The sequence below is a fragment of the Carica papaya genome, chromosome 8, assembly GCF_054855325.1.
Source record: "Carica papaya isolate Zhongbai chromosome 8, ASM5485532v1, whole genome shotgun sequence".
Taxonomy (NCBI): domain Eukaryota; kingdom Viridiplantae; phylum Streptophyta; class Magnoliopsida; order Brassicales; family Caricaceae; genus Carica; species Carica papaya.
Window position 1 is genome coordinate 18,362,293 of NC_142316.1, and position 18,423 is coordinate 18,380,715.

The 18,423-nt window shown below is 46.6% G+C and overlaps 4 non-coding genes and 32 pseudogenes across 4 annotated transcripts; all 36 read right to left on the reverse strand.

The window, feature by feature from the left end:
- Positions 1-40: 40 nt before the first annotated feature.
- Positions 41-159, reverse strand: LOC148247354 (5S ribosomal RNA; annotated as a pseudogene).
- A 204-nt stretch (positions 160-363) lies between these two features.
- LOC148247355 (5S ribosomal RNA) lies at positions 364-482 on the reverse strand (annotated as a pseudogene).
- A 559-nt stretch (positions 483-1,041) lies between these two features.
- On the reverse strand, positions 1,042-1,160 carry LOC148247356 (5S ribosomal RNA; annotated as a pseudogene).
- A 205-nt stretch (positions 1,161-1,365) lies between these two features.
- On the reverse strand, positions 1,366-1,484 carry LOC148247357 (5S ribosomal RNA; annotated as a pseudogene).
- A 559-nt stretch (positions 1,485-2,043) lies between these two features.
- Positions 2,044-2,162, reverse strand: LOC148247358 (5S ribosomal RNA; annotated as a pseudogene).
- Positions 2,163-2,721: 559 nt separating this feature from the next.
- LOC148247359 (5S ribosomal RNA) lies at positions 2,722-2,840 on the reverse strand (annotated as a pseudogene).
- Positions 2,841-3,075: 235 nt separating this feature from the next.
- On the reverse strand, positions 3,076-3,194 carry LOC148247360 (5S ribosomal RNA; annotated as a pseudogene).
- Positions 3,195-3,399: 205 nt separating this feature from the next.
- LOC148247361 (5S ribosomal RNA) lies at positions 3,400-3,518 on the reverse strand (annotated as a pseudogene).
- A 235-nt stretch (positions 3,519-3,753) lies between these two features.
- LOC148247362 (5S ribosomal RNA) lies at positions 3,754-3,872 on the reverse strand (annotated as a pseudogene).
- A 205-nt stretch (positions 3,873-4,077) lies between these two features.
- Positions 4,078-4,196, reverse strand: LOC148247363 (5S ribosomal RNA; annotated as a pseudogene).
- An 891-nt stretch (positions 4,197-5,087) lies between these two features.
- Positions 5,088-5,206, reverse strand: LOC148247364 (5S ribosomal RNA; annotated as a pseudogene).
- A 204-nt stretch (positions 5,207-5,410) lies between these two features.
- Positions 5,411-5,528, reverse strand: LOC148247365 (5S ribosomal RNA; annotated as a pseudogene).
- A 564-nt stretch (positions 5,529-6,092) lies between these two features.
- Positions 6,093-6,211, reverse strand: LOC148247366 (5S ribosomal RNA; annotated as a pseudogene).
- Positions 6,212-6,416: 205 nt separating this feature from the next.
- LOC148247367 (5S ribosomal RNA) lies at positions 6,417-6,535 on the reverse strand (annotated as a pseudogene).
- Positions 6,536-7,000: 465 nt separating this feature from the next.
- On the reverse strand, positions 7,001-7,119 carry LOC148247368 (5S ribosomal RNA; annotated as a pseudogene).
- Positions 7,120-7,681: 562 nt separating this feature from the next.
- LOC148247369 (5S ribosomal RNA) lies at positions 7,682-7,800 on the reverse strand (annotated as a pseudogene).
- Positions 7,801-8,318: 518 nt separating this feature from the next.
- Positions 8,319-8,436, reverse strand: LOC148247370 (5S ribosomal RNA; annotated as a pseudogene).
- Positions 8,437-8,996: 560 nt separating this feature from the next.
- On the reverse strand, positions 8,997-9,115 carry LOC148247371 (5S ribosomal RNA). The gene has a single exon (XR_015815947.1). It is a non-coding gene; the product is annotated as a 5S ribosomal RNA (ribosomal RNA).
- Positions 9,116-9,320: 205 nt separating this feature from the next.
- On the reverse strand, positions 9,321-9,439 carry LOC148247372 (5S ribosomal RNA; annotated as a pseudogene).
- A 563-nt stretch (positions 9,440-10,002) lies between these two features.
- Positions 10,003-10,121, reverse strand: LOC148247373 (5S ribosomal RNA; annotated as a pseudogene).
- Positions 10,122-10,325: 204 nt separating this feature from the next.
- On the reverse strand, positions 10,326-10,443 carry LOC148247374 (5S ribosomal RNA; annotated as a pseudogene).
- A 208-nt stretch (positions 10,444-10,651) lies between these two features.
- On the reverse strand, positions 10,652-10,770 carry LOC148247375 (5S ribosomal RNA; annotated as a pseudogene).
- A 203-nt stretch (positions 10,771-10,973) lies between these two features.
- On the reverse strand, positions 10,974-11,091 carry LOC148247376 (5S ribosomal RNA; annotated as a pseudogene).
- A 563-nt stretch (positions 11,092-11,654) lies between these two features.
- LOC148247377 (5S ribosomal RNA) lies at positions 11,655-11,773 on the reverse strand. Its single transcript, XR_015815111.1, has one exon. It is a non-coding gene; the product is annotated as a 5S ribosomal RNA (ribosomal RNA).
- A 205-nt stretch (positions 11,774-11,978) lies between these two features.
- Positions 11,979-12,097, reverse strand: LOC148247378 (5S ribosomal RNA; annotated as a pseudogene).
- Positions 12,098-13,185: 1,088 nt separating this feature from the next.
- LOC148247379 (5S ribosomal RNA) lies at positions 13,186-13,304 on the reverse strand. Its single transcript, XR_015815492.1, has one exon. It is a non-coding gene; the product is annotated as a 5S ribosomal RNA (ribosomal RNA).
- Positions 13,305-14,220: 916 nt separating this feature from the next.
- Positions 14,221-14,339, reverse strand: LOC148247380 (5S ribosomal RNA; annotated as a pseudogene).
- A 209-nt stretch (positions 14,340-14,548) lies between these two features.
- On the reverse strand, positions 14,549-14,667 carry LOC148247381 (5S ribosomal RNA; annotated as a pseudogene).
- A 203-nt stretch (positions 14,668-14,870) lies between these two features.
- Positions 14,871-14,988, reverse strand: LOC148247382 (5S ribosomal RNA; annotated as a pseudogene).
- Positions 14,989-15,550: 562 nt separating this feature from the next.
- Positions 15,551-15,669, reverse strand: LOC148247383 (5S ribosomal RNA). The gene has a single exon (XR_015816008.1). It is a non-coding gene; the product is annotated as a 5S ribosomal RNA (ribosomal RNA).
- Positions 15,670-15,874: 205 nt separating this feature from the next.
- LOC148247384 (5S ribosomal RNA) lies at positions 15,875-15,993 on the reverse strand (annotated as a pseudogene).
- Positions 15,994-16,198: 205 nt separating this feature from the next.
- On the reverse strand, positions 16,199-16,317 carry LOC148247385 (5S ribosomal RNA; annotated as a pseudogene).
- Positions 16,318-16,522: 205 nt separating this feature from the next.
- On the reverse strand, positions 16,523-16,641 carry LOC148247386 (5S ribosomal RNA; annotated as a pseudogene).
- A 533-nt stretch (positions 16,642-17,174) lies between these two features.
- On the reverse strand, positions 17,175-17,293 carry LOC148247387 (5S ribosomal RNA; annotated as a pseudogene).
- Positions 17,294-17,501: 208 nt separating this feature from the next.
- LOC148247388 (5S ribosomal RNA) lies at positions 17,502-17,620 on the reverse strand (annotated as a pseudogene).
- Positions 17,621-18,182: 562 nt separating this feature from the next.
- Positions 18,183-18,301, reverse strand: LOC148247389 (5S ribosomal RNA; annotated as a pseudogene).
- Between the last annotated feature and the right edge of the window lie 122 nt (positions 18,302-18,423).

Consider the following 18,423-nt stretch of genomic DNA (forward strand, 5'->3'; position numbering starts at 1 on the left):
TCCATTCACGCGTAACGTCGAACAACCCATCTGAAAAAAATAGGTGCAACACGAGGGCTTCCCAAGTGGTCACCCATCCGAGTACTACTCTCACCAAAGCACACTTAACTATGGAGTTCTGATGGGATCCGGAGCTTTAGTGCTGGTATGATCGCACCTGTTTAATTTCGCACCGCAAATACATACACTCCTTCTCCTTTCTTCCCCCTCCCGTCATTTGTTTCCTTGTGCGTTCACACTTCACCTCTCATTCTCGTTCTAATATCGATTAAAATGCCCCTGCTTCTTGACTCACATTTGCGTATAAACCAGCGCACCCTAGTTCCAGACGCGCGTAACGTCGAACGACCCGTCTGAAAAAAATTGGTGCGACACGAGGACTTCCCAGGAGGTCACCCATCCGAGTACTAATCTCGCCCAAGCACACATAACTGCGGAGTTCTGATGGGATCCGGTGCATTAATGCTGGTGTGATCGCACCTGTTTAATTTCACGCTGCAAATACATAAACTCATTCCCCTTTCTTCCCCCTCCCGTCATTTGTTTCCTTGTGCGTGCGCACTGCACCTCCCGTTCTCGTTCTAATATCAAGTAAAATGCCACGGCGCCGTGACTCACATTTGTGAATAAACCTGCGGACCATAAATCAAGTCGCGCGTAACGTCGAAAGAATCATCTGCAAAAAGATGGGTGCAACACGAGGACCTCCCAAGAAAATGGGTGAAATATAAGGACTTCGCAGGAGGTCACCCATCTGAGTACTTTTCTCGCCCAAGCACCCTTAACTGCGGAGTTCTGATAGAATCCGTTGCATTAGTGCTGGTATGATCCCTCATGTTTCATTCTGCACTGCAAATACATACACTCTTTCTCCTCCCATCCCCCCTCCCGTCATTTGTTTCCTTGTGCGTGCACTCTGCATCTCTCTTTCTCGTTCTAATATCAAGTAATATGCCCCAGCACCGTGACTTACCTTTGCAAATGAACCAGCAGTTTATAATTCTATTCGCGCGTAACGTTGAACAACCCATCCGAAAAAAATAGGTGCAACACGAGGGCTTCCCAAGTTGTCACCCGTCCGAGTACTACTCTCGCCCAAGCACACTTAAGTGCAGAATTCTGATGGGATCCGGGGCTTTAGTGCTGGTTTGATCGCACCTGTTTAATTTCGCGCTGCAAATACATACACTCCTTCTCCTTTCTTCCCCCTCCGGTCATTTGGTTCCTCGTGCGTTCACACTTCACCTCTCATTCTCGCTCTAATATCGATTAAAATGCCCCTGCTTCTTGACTCACATTTGCGTATAAACCAGCGGACCCTAGTTCCAGTCGCGCGTAACGTCGAACGATCCGTCTGAAAAAAAATTTGTGCGACACAAGGACTTCCCAGGAGGTCACCCATCCGAGTACTACTCTCGCCCAAGCACAATTAACTGCGGAGTTCTGATGGGATCCAGTGCAATAGTACTGGTATGATCGCACCCGTTTAATTTTGCGCTGCAAATAGATAAACTCCTTCTCCTTTCTTCCCCCTCCCGTCATTTGTTTCCTTGTGCGTGCGCACTGCACCTCCCGTGCTCGTTCTAATATCAAGTAAAATACTACGGTGCCGTGACTCACATTTGCGAATAAACCTGAGGACCATAATTCAAGTAGCGCGAAACGTCGAAAGAATCATCTGCAAAAAAATGGGTGCAACACAAGGACTTCACAAGAAAATGGGTGAAATATAAGGACTTCGCAGGAGGTAACCCATGCTAGTACTACTCTCGCCTAAGCACCCTTACCTACGGAGTTCTAATAGAATCCGATGCAATAGTGCCGGTATGATCGCACCTGTTTCATTTCGTGCTGAAAATACATACACTCCTTCTCCTTTCCTCCCCCTCCCATCAATTGTTTACTTGTGCGTTCACACTGCACCTCTCATTCTCGTTCTAATATCGATTAAAATGCCCCTGCTTCTTGACTCACATTTGCGTATAAACCAGCAGACCATAGTTCTAGTCGCGCGTAACGTCGAACGACCCGTCTGAAAAAAAATTGGTGCGACACAAGGACTTCCCAAGAGGTCACCCATCCGAGTACTACTATCGCCCAAGCACACTTAACTGCAGAGTTCTGATGGGATCCAGTGCATTTGTGCTGGTATGATCGCACCCGTTTAATTCCGCGCTGCAAATACATAAATTCCTTCTACTTTCTTCCCCCTCCCGTCATTTCTTTCCTTGTGCGTGCGCACTGCACCTCCCGTGCTCGTTCTAATATCAAGTAAAATACTACGGTGCCGTGACTCACATTTGCGAATAAACCTGAGGACCATAATTCAAGTCGCGCGTAACGTCGAAAGAATCATCTGCAAAAAAATGGGTGCAACACGAGGACTTCACAAGAAAATGGGTGAAATATAAGGACTTCGCAGGAGGTAACCCATGCTAGTACTACTCTCGCCCAAGCACCCTTACCTACGGAGTTATGATAGAATCCGTTGCATTAGTGATGGTATGATCGCACTTGTTTCATTTCGTGCTGAAAATACATACACTCCTTCTTCTTCCCTCCCCCTCCCATCAATTGTTTTCTTATGCGTTCACACTGCACCTCTCCTTCTCGTTCTAATATCGATTAAAATGCCCCTGCTTCTTGACTCACATTTGCGTATAAACAAGCGGACCCTAGTTCCAGTCGCGCGTAACGTCGAACGACTCGTCTGAAAAAAAATTGGTGCGACACGAGGACTTTCCAGGAGGTCACCTATCCGAGTACTACTCACGCCCAAGCACACTTAACTATGGAGTTCTGATGGGATCCGGTGCATTAGTGCTGCTATGATCGCACCCGTTCAATTCAGCGCTGCAAATACATAAACTCCTTCTCCTTTCTTCCCCCTCCCGTCATTTGTTTCCTTGTGCGTGCGCACTGCACCTCCCGTACACGTTCTAATATGAAGTAAAATGCCACGGCGCCGTGACTCACATTTGCGAATAAACCTGTGGACCAAAAATCATGTCGCGCATAACGTCGAAAGAATCATCTGCAAAAAGATGGGTGCAACACGAGGACCTCCCGAGAAAATGGGTGAAATATAAGGACTTCGCAGGAGGTAACCCATCCGAGTACTACTCTCGCCCAAGCACACTTAACTGCAGAGTTCTGATGGGATCCGGGGCTTTAGTGCTGGTATGATCGCACCTGTTTAATTTCGCGCTGCAAATACATACACTAATTCTCCTTTCTTTCCCCTCCCATCAATTGTTTCCTTGTGCGTTCACACTGCACCTCTCATTCTCGTTCTAATATCGATTAAAATGCCCCTGCTTCTTGACTCACATTTGCGTATAAACCAGCAGACCCTAGTTCTAGTCGCGTGTAACGTCGAACGACCCGTCTGAAAAAAAATTGTTGCGACACGAGGACTTCCCAGGAGGTCACCCATCCGAGTACTACTCTCGCCCAAGCACACTTAACTGCGGAGTTCTGATAGGATCCGGTGCATTAGTGGTGGTATGATCGCACCCGGTGAATTCCGCGCTGCAAATACATAAACTCCTTCCCATTTCTTCCCCCTCCCGTCATTTATTTCCATGTGCGTGCGCACTGCACCTCCCGTGCTCGTTCTAATATCAAGTAAAATGTTACGGTGCCGTGACTCACATTTGCGAATAAACCTGAGGACCATTATTCAAGTCGCGCGTAACGTCGAAAGAATCATCTGCAAAAAGATGGGTGCAACACGAGGACCTCCCGAGAAAATGGGTGAAATATAAGGACTTCGCAGGAGGTAACCCATCCGAGTACTACTCTCGCCCAAGCACACTTAACTGCAGAGTTCTGATGGGATCCGGGGCTTTAGTGCTGGTATGATCGCACCTGTTTAATTTCGCGCTGCAAATACATACACTCATTCTCCTTTCTTCCCCCTCCGGTCAATTGTTTCCTTGTGCGTTCACACTACACCTCTCATTCTCCTTCTAATATCGATAAAAATGCCCCTGCTTCTTGACTCACATTTGCGTATAAACCAGTGGACCCTCGTTCCAGTCGCGTGTAACGTCGAACGACCCGTCTGAAAAAAAATTGTTGCGACACGAAGACTTCCCAGGAGGTCACCCATCCGAGTACTACTCTCGCCGAAGCACACTTAACTGCGGAGTTCTGATGGGATCCGATGCACTAGTGCTGGTATGATCGCACCAGGTGAATTCCGCGCTGCAAATACATAAACTCCTTCCTCGTTCTTCCCCCTCCCGTCATTTATTTCCTTTTGCGTGCGCACTGCACCTCCCGTGCTCGTTCTAATATCAAGTAAAATGCTACGGTGCCGTGACTCACATTTGCGAATAAACTTGAGGACCATAATTCAAGTCGCGCGTATCGTGGAAAGAATCATCTGCAAAAAAATGGGTGCAACTCGAGGACTTCCTAAGAAAATGGGTGAAATATAAGGACTTCGCAGGAAGTCACCCATCCTAGTGCTACTCTCGCCCAAGCACCCTTAACTTACGGACTTCTGATAGAATCCGTTGCATTGGTGCTGGTATGATTGCTCATGTTTCATTCTACGCTGCAAATACATACACTTTTTCTCCCTCCATCCCCTCTCCCGTCATTTGTTTCCTTGTGCGTGCACTCTGCATCTCTCCTTCTCGTTTTAATATCGATTAAAATGCCCCTGCTTCTTGACTCACATTTGCGTATAAACCAGCGGACCCTAGTTCCAGTCGCGCGTAACGTTGAACGACCCGTCTGAAAAAAAAAATTAGTGCGACACAAGGACTTCCTAGGAGGTCACAGATCCGAGTACTACTCTCGCCTAAGCACACTGAACTACAGATTTCTGATGGGATCCGATGCATTAGTGCTGGTATGATCGCACCCGTTTAATTCAGCGCTTCAAATACATAAACTCCTTCTCCTTTCTTCCCCCTCACGTCATTTGTTTCCTTGTGCGTGCGCACTGCACCTCTCGTTCTCGTTCAAATATCAAGTAAAATGCCACGGCGCCGTGACTCACATTTGCGAATAAATCTGCGGACCATAATTAAAGTCGCGCGTAACGTCGAACGGCACATCTTAAAAAAAGAAAATGGGTGCAATACGAGAACTTCCAAGGAGGGAACCCATCATTGTACTACTTTCGCCAAAGCACACTTAACTTCGGAGTTCTGATGGGATTCGGTGCATTTGTGCTGGTGTGACCGCACCTGTTTAATTTCATGCTGAAAATACATACTCTCCTTCTTCCCTCCCCCCCTCCCATCATTTGTTTCCTTGTGCGTTCACACTGCACCTCTCCTTCTCGTTGTAATATCGATAAAAATGCCCCTGATTTTTGACTCACAATTGCGTATAAACCAGCGGACCATAGTTCTAATCGCGCGTATCGTCGAACGACCCATCTGAAAAAAAATTGTTGCGATACGAGGACTTCCCAAGAGGTCACCCATCCGAGTACTACTCTCGCCCAAGCACAATTAACTGCAGAGTTCTGATGGGATCCAGTGCATTAGTGCTGGTATGATGCCACTTGTTTAATTTTGCGCTTCAAATACATACACTCCTTCTCTTTTCTTCCTCCTCCCGTCATTTGTTTCCTTGTGCGTGCGCACTGCACCTCCCGTACTCGTTCTAATATCAAGTAAAATGCCACGGGACCGTGACTCAAATTTGCGAATAAACCTGCAGACCATAAATCAAGTCGCGCGTAACGTCAAAAGAATCATCTGCAAAAAGATGGGTGCAACACGAGGACCTTCCAAGAAAATGGGTGAAATATAAAGACTTCACTAGAGGTCACCCATCCGAGTACTTTTCTCTCCCAAGCACCCTTAACCTGCGGAGTTCTGATAGAATCCGTTGCATTGGTGCTGGTATGATTGCTCATGTTTCATTCTGCGCTGCAAATACATACACTTTTTCTCCCTCCATCCCCCCTCCCGTCATTTGTTTCCTTTTGCGTGCACTCTGCATGTCTCATTCTCGTTCTAATATCAATTAAAATGCCCCTGCTTCTTGACTCACATTTGCGTATAAACCAGCGGACCCTAGTTCAAGTTGCGCGTAACGTCGAACGACCCGTCTAAAAAAAAAAATTAGTGCGACACGAGGACTTCCCAACTGGTCACCCATCCGAGTACTATGCTCGCCCCAGCACACTTAACTGCGGAGTTCTGATGGGATCCGGAGCTTTAGTGCTGGTATGATCGCACCTGTTTACTTTCGCACTCCAAATACATACACTCCTTCTCCTTTCTTCCCCCTCCTGTCATTTGTTTCCTTGTGCGTTCACACTTCACCTCTTATTCTCGATCTAATATCGATTAAAATGCCCCTCCTTCTTGACTCACATTTGCGTATAAACCAACGGACCCTAGTTCTAGACGCGCGTATCGTCGAACGACCCGTCTGAAAAAAAATTGGTGCGACACGAGGACTTCCCAGGAGGTCACCCATCCGAGTACAAATCTCGCCCAAGCACACTTCACTGCGGAGTTCTGATGGGATCCAGTGCATTAGTGCTAGAATGATCGCACCTGTTTAATTTCACGCTGCAAATACATAAACTCATTCCCCTTTCTTCCCCCTCCCGTCATTTGTTTCCTTGTGCGTGCGCACTGCACCTCCCGTTCTCGTTCTAATATCAAGTAGAATGCTACAGCGCCGTGACTCACATTTGCGAATAAACCTGAGGACCATAATACAAGTCGCGAGTAACGTCGAAAGAATTATCTGCAAAAAAATGGGTGCAACACGAGGACTTCACAAGAAAATGGGTGAAATATAAGGACTTCGCAGGAGGTAACCCATGCTAGTTCTACTCTCGCCCAAGCACCCTTACCTACGGAGTTCTGATGGGATCTGGGGCTTTAGTGCTGGTATGATCGCACCTCTTTAATTTCGCGCCGCAAATACATACACTCCTCCTTTCTTCCCCCTCCCGTCATTTGTTTCCTTGTGCGTTCACACTTCACCTCTCATTCTCGACCCGTCTGAAAAAAAATTTGTGCGACACAAGGACTTCCCAGGAGGTCACCCATCCGAGTACTACTCTCGCCCAAGCACACTTAACTGTTGAGTTCTGATGGGATCCGGTACATTAGTGCTGGTATGATCGCACCCGTCTAATTCTGCGCCGCAAATACATAAACTCCTTCTCCTTTCTTCCCCCTCCCGTAATTTGTTTTCTTGTGCGTGCGCACTGCACCTCCCGTGCTCGTTCTAATATCAAGAAAAAATCTACGGTGCCGTGACTCACATTTGCGAATAAACCTAAGGACCATAATTCAAGTCGCGCGTATCGTCGAAAGAATCATCTGCAAAAAAATGTGTGCAACACGAGGACTTCCAAAGAAAATGGGTGAAATATAAGGACTTCGCAGGAGGTCACCCATCCTAGTGCTACTCTCGCCCAAGCACCCTTAACTTGCGGAGTTCTAATAGAATCCGTTGCACGTGTGCTGGTATGATTGCTCATGTTTCATTCTGCACTGCAAATACATACACTTTTTCTCCCTCCATCCCCCCTCCCGTCATTTGTTTCCTTGTGTGTGCACTCTGCATCTCTCCTTCTCGTTCTAATATCGATTAAAATGCCCCTGCTTCTTGACTCACATTTGCGTATAAACCAGTGTACCCTATTTCCATTCGCGCGTAACGTCGAACGACCCGTCTGAAAAAAAAAATAGTGCGTCAGGAGGACTTCCCAGGAGGTCACCCATCTGAGTACTACTCTCGCCCAAGCACACTTAACTGCAGAGTTCTAATGGGATCCGGTGCATTAGTGCTGGTATGATGGCAACTTTTTAATTTTGCGCTGTAAATACATAAACTCCTTCTCCTTTCTTCCCCTTCCCGTCATTTGTTTCCTTGTGCGTGCGCACTACACCTCTCGTTCTCGTTCAAATATCAAGTAAAATGCCACGGCGCCGTGACTCACATTTGGGAATAAATCTGCGGACCATAATTAAAGTCGCGCGTAACATCGAACGGCACATCTGAAAAATAAAATAGGTGCAACACGAGAACTTCCCAGGAGGTAACCCATCATTGTACTACTTTCGCCAAAGCACACTTAACTGCGGAGTTCTGATGGATCCGGTGCATTGTGCTGGTGTGACAGCACCTGTTTAATTTTGTGCTGAAAATACATACACTCCTTCTTCCCTCCCCACCTCCCATCATTTGTTTCCTTGTGCGTTCACACAGCACCTCTCCTCGTTCTAATATCGATTAAAATGCCCCTGATTCTTGACTCACATTAAACCAGCGGACCAAAGTTCCAGTCGCGCGTAACGTCAAACGACCCATCTGAAAAAAAATTGTTGCGATACGAGGACTTCCCAAGAGGTCACCCATCCGAGTACTACTCTCGCCCAAGCACACTTAACTGCAGAGTTCTGATGGGATCGAGTGCATTAGTGCTGGTATGATGCCACTTGTTTAATTTTGTGCTTCAAATACATACACTCCTTCTCTTTTCTTCCACCTCCCGTCATTTGTTTCCTTGTTCGTGCGCACTGCAACTCCCGTACTCGTTCTAATATCAAGTAAAATGCCACGGCGCCGTGACTCACATTTGCGAATAAACCTGCGGACCATAAATCAAGCCGCGCGTAACGTCGAAAGAATCATCTGCAAAAAGATGGGTGCAACACGAGGACCTCCCAAGAAAATGGGTGAAATATAAGGACTTCGCAGGAGGTCACCCATCCGTGTACTTTTCTCGCCCAAGCACCCTTAACTGCGGAGTTCTGATAGAATCCGTTGCATTAGTGCTGGTATGATCCATCATGTTTCATTCTGCACTGCAAATACATACACTCTTTCTCTTTCCATCCCCCCTCCCGTCATTTGTTTTCTTGTGCGTGCACTCTGCATCTCTCTTTCTCGTTCTAATATCAAGTAATATGCCCCGGCACCGTGACTCACCTTTGCAAATGAACCAGCAGTTTATAATTCCATTCTCGCGTAACGTCGAACAACCCATCCGAAAAAAAAAGGTGCAACACGAGGGCTTCCCAAGTGGACACCCATCCGAGTACTACCCTCGCCCAAGCACACTTAACTGCGGAGTTCTGATGGGATCCGAAGCTTTAGTGCTGGTATGATCGCACCTTTTTAATTTCGCGCTGCAAATACATACACTCCTTCTCCTTTTTTCCCCCTCCCGTCATTTGTTTCCTTGTGCGTTCACACTTCACCTCTCATTCTCGTTCTAATATCGATTAAAATGCCCCTGCTTCTTGACTCACATTTGCGTATAAACCAGCGGACCCTAGTTCCAGATGAGCGTAACGTCGAACGACCCGTCTAAAAAAAAATTGGTGCGACACGAGGACTTTTCAGGAGGTCACCCATCCGAGTACTAATCTCGCCCAAGCACACTTCACTATGGAGTTCTGAAGGGATCCGGTGCATTAGTGCTGGTATGATCGCACCTGTTTAATTTTGCGCTGCAAATACATAAACTCATTCCCCTTTCTTCCCCCTCCCGTCATTTGTTTCCTTGTGCGTGCGCACTGCACCTCCCGTTCTCGTTCTAACATCAAGTAAAATGCTACAGCGCCGTGACTCACATTTGCGAATAAACCTGAGGACCATAATACAAGTCGCGCGTAACGTCGAAAGAATCATCTGCAAAAAAATGGGTGCAACACGAGGACTTCACAAGAAAATAGGTGAAATATAAGGACTTCGCAGGAGGTAACCCATGCTAGTACTACTCTCGCCCAAGAACTTTTACCTACGGAGTTCTGATAGAATCTGTTGCATTAGTGCTGGTATGATCGCACCTATTTCATTTCCGGCTGCAAATACATACACTCCTTCTCCTTTCTTCCCCCTCTCGTCATTTGTTTCCTTGTGCGTGCGCACTGCACCTCTCGTTCTCGTTCAAATATCAAGTAAAATGCCACGGCACCGTGACTCACATTTGCGAATAAATCTGCGAACCATAATTAAAGTTGCGCGTAACGTCGAACGACACATCTGAAGAAAAGAAAATGGGTGCAACACGAGAACTTCCCAGGAGGTAACCCATCATTGTACTACTTTCGCCAAAGCACACTTAACTGCGGAGTTCTGATGGGATCCGGTGCATTTGTGCTGGTGTTACCTCACCTGTTTAATTTCGTGCTGAAAATACATACACTTCTTCTTCCCTCCCGCCCTCCCATCATTTGTTTCCTTTTGCGTTCACATTGCACCTCTCCTTCTCGTTCTAATATCGATTAAAATGCCCCTGATTCTTGACTCACATTTACGTATAAACCAGCGGAACATAGTTCCAATCGCGTGTAATGTCGAACGACCTATCTGAAAAAAAATTGTTGCGATACGAGGACTTCTCAAGAAGTCACCCATCCGAGTACTACTCTCGCCCAAGCACACTAAACTGCAGAGTTCTGATGGGATCCAGTGCATTAGTGCTGGTATGATGCCACTTGTTTAATTTTGCGCTTCAAATACATACACTCCTAATCTTTTCTTCATCCTCCCGTCATTTGTTTCCTTGTGCGAGCGCACTGCACCTTCCGTACTTGTTCTAATATCAAGTAAAATGCCACGGCGCCGTGACTCACATTTGCGAATAAACCTGCGGACCATAAATCAAGTCGCGCGTAACGTCGAACGGCACGTCAGAAAAAAAAAATGGGTGCAACATGAGAACTTCCCATGAGGTAACCCATCATTGAACTACTTTCGCCAAAGCACACTTAACTGCGGAGTTCTGATGGGATCCGGTGCTTTTGTGCTGGTGTGACCGCACCTGTTTAATTTCGTGCTGAAAATACATACACTCCTTCTTCCCTCCCCCCTCCCATCATTTGTTTCCTTGTGCGTTCACACTGCACCTCTCCTTCTCGTTCTAATATCGATTAAAATGCCCCTGATTCTTGACTCACATTTGCGTATAAACCAGCAGACCATAGTTCCAGTAGCGCGTAACGTCGAACGACACATCTGAAAAAAAATTGTTGCGATACGAGGACTTCCCAAGAGGTCACGCATCCGAGTACTACTCTCGCCCAAGCACACTTAACTGCAGAGTTCTGATGGGATCGAGTGCATTAGTGCTGGTATGATGCCACTTGTTTAATTTTGCGCTTCAAATACATACACTCCTTCTCTTTTCTTCCTCATCCCGTCATTTGTTTCCTTTTGCGTGCGCACTGCACCTCCCGTTCTCGTTCTAATATCAAGTAAAATGCCACGGCGCCGTGACTCACATTTGCGAATAAACCTGTGGACCATAAATCAAGTCGCGCGTAACGTCGAAAGAATCATCTGCAAAAAGATGGGTGCAACATGAGGACCTCCCAAGAAAATGGGTGAAATATAAGGACTTCGCAGGAGGTCACCAATCCGAGTACTTTTCTCGCCCAAGCACCCTTAACTGCGGAGTTCTGATAGAATCCGTTGCATTAGTGCTGGTATGATCCCTCATGTATCATTCTGCACTGCAAATACATACACTCTGTCTCCTTCCATCCCCCCTCCCGTCATTAGTTTCCTTGTGCGTGCACTCTGCATCTCTCTTTCTCGTTCTAATAACAAGTAATATGCCCCGGCACCGTGACTCACCTTTGCAAATGAACCAACTATTTTATAATTACATTCGCGCGTAACGTCGAACAACCCATCCGAAAAAAAAATAGGTGCAACACGAGGGCTTCCCAGGTGGACACCCATCCGAGTACTACTCTCGCCCAAGCACACTTAACTGCGGAGTTCTGATTGGATCCGGAGCTTTAGTGCTGGTATGATCGCACCTGTTTAATTTCGCGCTGCAAATACATACACTCCTTCTCCTTTCTTCCCCCTCCCATCATTTGTTTCCTTATGCGTTCACACTTCACCTCTCATTCTTGTTCTTATATCGATTAAAATGCCCCTGCTTCTTGATTCACATTTGCATATAAACCAGCGGACCCTAGTTCCAGACGTGCGTAACGTCGAACGACTCGTCTGGAAAAAAATTGGTGCGACACGAGGACTTCCCAGGAGGTCAACCATCTGAGTACTAATCTCGCCCAAGCACACTTAACTGTGGAGTTCTGATGGGATCTCGGGCTTTAGTGCTAGTATGATCGCACCTGTTTAGTTTCGCGCTGCAAATACATACACTCCCTCTCCTTTCTTCCCCCTCCCGTCATTTGTTCCCTTGTGCGTTCACACTTCACCTCTCATTCTCATTCTAATATTGATTAAAATGCCCCTACTTCTTGACTCACATTTGTGTATAAACCAGCGGACCCTAGTTCCAGACGCGCGTAACGTAAAACGACCCGTCTGAAAAAAAATTGGTGCGACACGAGAACTTCACAAGAAAATGTATGAAATATAAGGACCTCACAGGAGGTAACCCATGCTAGTACTACTCTCGCCCAAGCGCCCTTACCTACGGAGTTCTGATAGAATTTGTTGCATTAGTGCTGGTATGATCGCACTTGTTTCATTTCATGCTGAAAATACATACACTCCTTCTCCTTCCCTCCCCCTCCCATCAATTGTTTCCTTGTGCGTTCACACTGCACCTCTCATTCTCGTTCTACTCTCGCCCAAGCACACTTAACTGCAGAGTTCTGATGGGATCGAGTGCATTAGTGCTGGTATGATGCCACTTGTTTAATTTAGCGCTTCAAGTACATACACTCCTTCTCTTTTCTTCCTCCTCCCGTCATTTGTTTCCTTTTGCGTGCGCACTGCACCTCTCGTTCTCGTTCTAATATCAAGTAAAATGCCACGGCGCCGTGACTCACATTTGCGAATAAACCTGCGGACCATAAATCAAGTCGCGCGTAACGTCGAAAGAATCATCTGCAAAAAGATGGGTGCAACACGAGGACCTCCCAAGAAAATGGGTGAAATATAAGGACTTCGCAGGAGGTCACCCATTCGAGTACTTTTCTCGCCCAAGCACCCTTAACTGCGGAGTTCTGATAGAATCCGTTGCATTAGTGCTGGTATGATCCCTCATGTATCATTCTGCACTGCAAATACATACACTCTGTCTCCTTCCATCCCCCCTCCTGTCATTTGTTTTCTTGTGCGTGCACTCTGCATCTCTCTTTCTCGTACTAATATCAAGTAATATGCCCCGGCAACGTGACTCACCTTTGCAAATGAACCAGCGGTTTATAATTCTATTCGCGCGTAACGTCGAACAACCCATCCGAAAATATATAGGTGCAACACGTGGGCTTCCCAGGTGGTCACCCATCCGAGTACTACTCTCGCCCAAGCAAACTTAATTGCGGAGTTCTGATGGGATCCGGAGCTTTAGTGCTGGTATGATCGCACCTGTTTAATTTTGCGCTGCAAATACATACACTCCTTCTCCTTTCTTCCCCCTCCCGTCATTTGTTTCCTTGTGCGTACACACTTCACCTCTCGTTCTCGTTCTAATATCGATTAAAATGCGCCTGCTTCTTGACTCACATTTGCGTATAAACCAGCGGACCCTAGTTCCAGACGCGCGTAACGTCGAACGACCCGTCTGAAAAAAAATTGGTGCGACACGAGGATTTCACAAGAAAATGGGTGAAATATATGGACTTCGCAGGAGGTATCCCATGCTAGTACTACTCTCGCCCAAGCACCCTTACCTACGGAGTTCTAATAGAATCTGTTGCATTAGTGCTGGTATGATTGCACCTGTTTCATTTCGTGCTGAAAATACATACACTCATTCTCCTTCCCTTCCCCTCCCATCAATTGTTTCCTTGTGCGTGCGCACTGCACCTCTCGTGCTCGTTCTAATATCAAGTAAAATGCTACGGTGCCGTGACTCACATTTGCGAATAAACCTGAGGACCATAATTCAAGTCGCCCGTATCGTCGAAAGAATCATCTGCAAAAAAATGGGTGCAACACGAGGACTTCCTAAGAAAATGGGTGAAATATAAGTACTTCGCAGGAAGTCACCCATCCTAGTGCTACTCTCGCCCAAGCACCCTTAACTTGCGGAGTTCTGATAGAATCCGTTGTATTGGTGCTGGTATGATTGCTCATGTTTCATTCTGCGCTGCAAATACGTACACTTTTTCTCCCTCCATCCCCCCTCCCGTCATTTGTTTCCTTGTGCGTGCATTCTGCATCCCTTTTTCTCGTTCTAATATCGATTAAAATGCCCATGCTTCTTGACGCACATTTGCGTATAAACCAGTGGACCCTAGTTGCAGTCGCGCGTAACATCGAACGACCCGTTTGAAAAAATAATTAGTACGACACGAGGACTTCCCAAGAGGTCACCCATCCGAGTACTACTCTCGTCCAAGCACACTTAATTACGGAGTTCTGATGGGATCCGGTGCATTAGTGCTAGTATGATCGCACCTGTTTAATTTCGCGCTGCCAATACATAAACTCCTCCTCCTTTCTTCCCCCTCCCATCATTTGTTTCCTTGTGCGTGCGCACTGCACCTCTCGTTCTCGTTCAAATATCAAGTAAAATGCCACGGCGCCGTGACTCACATTTGCAAATAAATCTGCAGACCATAATTAAAGTCGCGCGTAACGTCGAACGGCACATCTGAAAAAAGGAAAATGGGTGCAACACGAGAACTTCCCAGGAGGTAACCCATCATTGTACTACTTTCGCCAAAGCACACTTAACTGCGGAGTTCTGATGGGATCCGGTGCATTTGTGCTGGTGTGACCGCACCTGTTTAATTTCTTGCTGAAAATACATACACTCCTTCTTCCCTCCCCGCTCCCATCATTTGTTTCCGTGTGCGTTCACACTGCACCTCTCCTTCTCGTTCTAATATCGATTAAAATGCCCCTGATTCTTGACTCACATTTGCATATAAACCAGCAGACCATAGTTCAAGTCGCGCGTAACGTCGAACGACCCATCTGAAAAAAAATTGTTGCGATACGAGGACTTCCCAAGAGGTCACCCATCCGAGTACTACTCTCGCCCAAGCACACTTAACTGCAGAGTTCTGATGGGATCTAGTGCATTAGTGCTGGTATGATGCCATTTCTTTAATTTTGCGCTTCAAATAGACACATTCCTTCTCTTTTCTTCCTCCTCCCGTCATTTGTTTCCTTGTGCATGCGCACTGCACCTCCTGTACTCGTTCTAATATCAAGTAAAATGCCACGGCACCGTGACTCACATTTGCGAATAAACCTGCGGACCATAAATCAAGTCACGCGTAACGTCGAAAGAATCATCTACAAAAAGATGGGTGCAACACGAGGACCTCGCAAGAAAATGGGTAAAATATAAGGACTTCGCAGGAGGTCACCCATCCGAGTACTTTTCTCGCCCAAGCACCCTTAACTGCGGAGTTCTGATAGAATCCGTTGCATTAGTGCTGGTATGATCCCTCATATTTCATTCTGCACTGCAAATACATACACTCTTTCTCCTTCCATCCCCCCTCCCGTCATTTGTTTCCTTGTGTGTGCACTCTGCATCTCTCTTTCTCGTTCTAATATTAAGTAATATGCCCCGGCACCGTGACTCACCTTTGCAAATGAACCAGCGGTTTATAACTCCATTTGCGCGTAACGTCGAACAACCCATCCGAAAAAAAAATAGGTGCAACACGAGGGCTTCCCAGGTGGACTCCCATCCGAGTACTACTCTCGCCCAAGCACACTTAACTGCGGAGTTCTGATGGGATCCGGAGGTTTAGTGCTGGTATGATCGCACCTGTTTAATTTCGCGCTGCAAATACATACACTCCTACTCCTTTCTTCCCCCTCCCGTCATTTGTTTCCTTGTGCGTTCATACTTCACCTCTCATTCTCGTTCTAATATCGATTAAAATGCCCCTGCTTCTTGACTCACATTTGCGTATAAACCAGCAGACCCTAGTTCCAGACGCGCGTAACTTCGAACGACTCGTCTGAAAAAAAATTGGTGCGACACGAGGATTTCCCAGGAGGTCAACCATACGAGTACTAATCTCGCCCAAGCACACTTAACTGCGGAGTTCTAATGGGATCCGGGGCTTTAGTGCTGGTATGATCGCACCTTTTTAGTTTCGCGCTGCAAATACATACACTCCTTCTCCTTTCTTCCCCCTCCCGTCATTTGTTTCCTTGTGCGTTCACACTTCACCTCTCATTCTCGTTCTAATATCGATTAAAATGCCCCTGCTTCTTGACTCACATTTGTGTATAAACCAGCGGACCCTAGTTCCAAACGCACGTAATGTCGAACGACCCGTCTGAAAAAAAATTGGTGCGACACGAGGACTTCACAGGAGGTAACCCATGCTAGTACTACTCTCGCCCAAGCACCCTTACCTACATAGTTCTGATAGAATCCGTTGCATTAGTGCTGGTATGATCGCACTTGTTTCATTTCGTGCTTAAAATACATACACTCCTTCTCCTTCCCTCCCCCTCCCATCAATTGTTTCCTTGTGCGTTCACACTGCACCTCTCCTTCTCGTTCTATTATGGATTAAAATCCCCCTACTTCTTGACTCACATTTGCGTATAAACCAGCGGAACCTAGTTCCAGTCGCGCGTAACGTCGAACGACTCGTCTGAAAAAAAATTGGTGCGACACGAGGACTTCGCAGGAGGTCACCCATCCGAGTACTACTCTCGCCCAAACACACTTAACTGCGGTGTCCTGATGGGATCCGGTGCATTAGTGTTGGTATGATCGCACCCGTTTAATTCCGCGCTGCAAATACATAAACTCCTTCTCCTTTCTTCCCCCTCCCGTCATTTGTTTCCTTGTGAGTGCGCACTGCACCTACCGTGCTCGTTCTAATATCAAGCAAAATGCTACGGTGCCGTGAGTCACATTTGTGAATAAACTTGAGGACCATAATTCAAGTCGCGCGTATCGTCGAAAGAATTATCTGCAAAAAAATGGGTGAAATATAAGGACTTCGCAGGAGGTCACCCATCCTAGTGCTACTCTCGCTCAAGCACCCTTAACTTGTGGAGTTCTAATAGAATCTGTTGCATTGGTGCTGGTATGATTGCTCATGTTTCATTCTGTGCTGCAAATACATACACTTTTGCTCCCTCCATCCCCCCTCCCATCATTTGTTTCCTTGTGCGTGCACTCCGCATCTCTCCTTCTCATTCTAATATCGATAAAAAATTCCCCTGCTTCTTGACTCACATTTGCGTATAAACCAGTGGACCCTAGTTCCAGTCGCGCGTAACGTCGAACGACCCGTCTGAAAAAAAAATTAGTGCGACACGAGGACTTCCCAGGAGGTCACCCATCCAAGAATTACTCTCGCCCAAGCACAATTAACTGCGGAGTTCTGATGGGATCCGGTGCATTAGTGCTGGTATGATCGCACCTGTTAATTTCGCGCAGCAAATACATAAATTCCTTCTCCTTTCTTCCCCCTCCCGTCATTTGTTACCAAGTGCGTGCGCACTGCACCTCTCGCTCTCGTTCAAATATCAAGTACAATGCCATGGCGCCGTGACTCACATTTGCGAATAAATCTGCGGACCATAATTAAAGTCGCGCGTAACGTCGAACGGCACATCTGAAAAAAAGAAAATGGGTGCAACACGAGAACTTCCCACGAGGTAACCCATCATTGTACTACTTTCACCAAAGCACACTTAACTGCGGAGTTCTGATGGGATCCGGTGCATTTGTGTTGGTATGATCGCATCTGTTTAATTTTCCGCTGCAAATACATAAACTCATTCCCCTTTCTTCCCCCTCCCATCATTTGTTTCCTTGTGCGTGCACACTGCACCTCCCGTGCTCCTTCTAATATAAAGTAAAATGCTACGGTGCCGTGACTCACATTTGCGAATAAACTTGAGGACCATAATTCAAGTCGCGCGTATCGTCGAAAGAATCATCTGCAAAAAAATGGGTGCAACACGAGGACTTCCTAAGAAAATGAGTAAAATATAAGGACTTCGCAGGAGGTAACCCATGCTAGTACTACTCTCGCCCAAGCACCCTTACATATGTAGTTCTGATAGAATCCGTTGCATTAGTGCTGGTATGATCGCACCAGTTTAATTTCGCGCAGCAAATACATAAACTCCATCTCCTTTCTTCCCCCTCCCGTCATTTGTTTCCTTGTGCGTGCGCACTGCACCTCTCGTTCTCGTTCAAATATCAAGTAAAATGCCACGGCGCCGTGACTCACATTTGCGAATAAATCTGCGGACCATAATTAAAGTCGCGCGTAACGTCGAACGGCACATCTGAAAAAAAAAAAAGGGTGCAACTCTAGAACTTCCCAGGAGGTAACCCATCATTGTACTACTTTCGCCAAAGCACACTTAACTGCGGAGTTCTGATGGGATCCGGTGCATTAGTGCTGGTGTGACCGCACTTGTTTAATTTCGTGCTGAAAATACATACACTCCTTCTTCCCTCCCCCCCTCCCATCATTTGTTTCCTTGTGCGTTCACACTGCACCTCTCCTTCTCGTTCGAATATCGATTACAATGCCCATG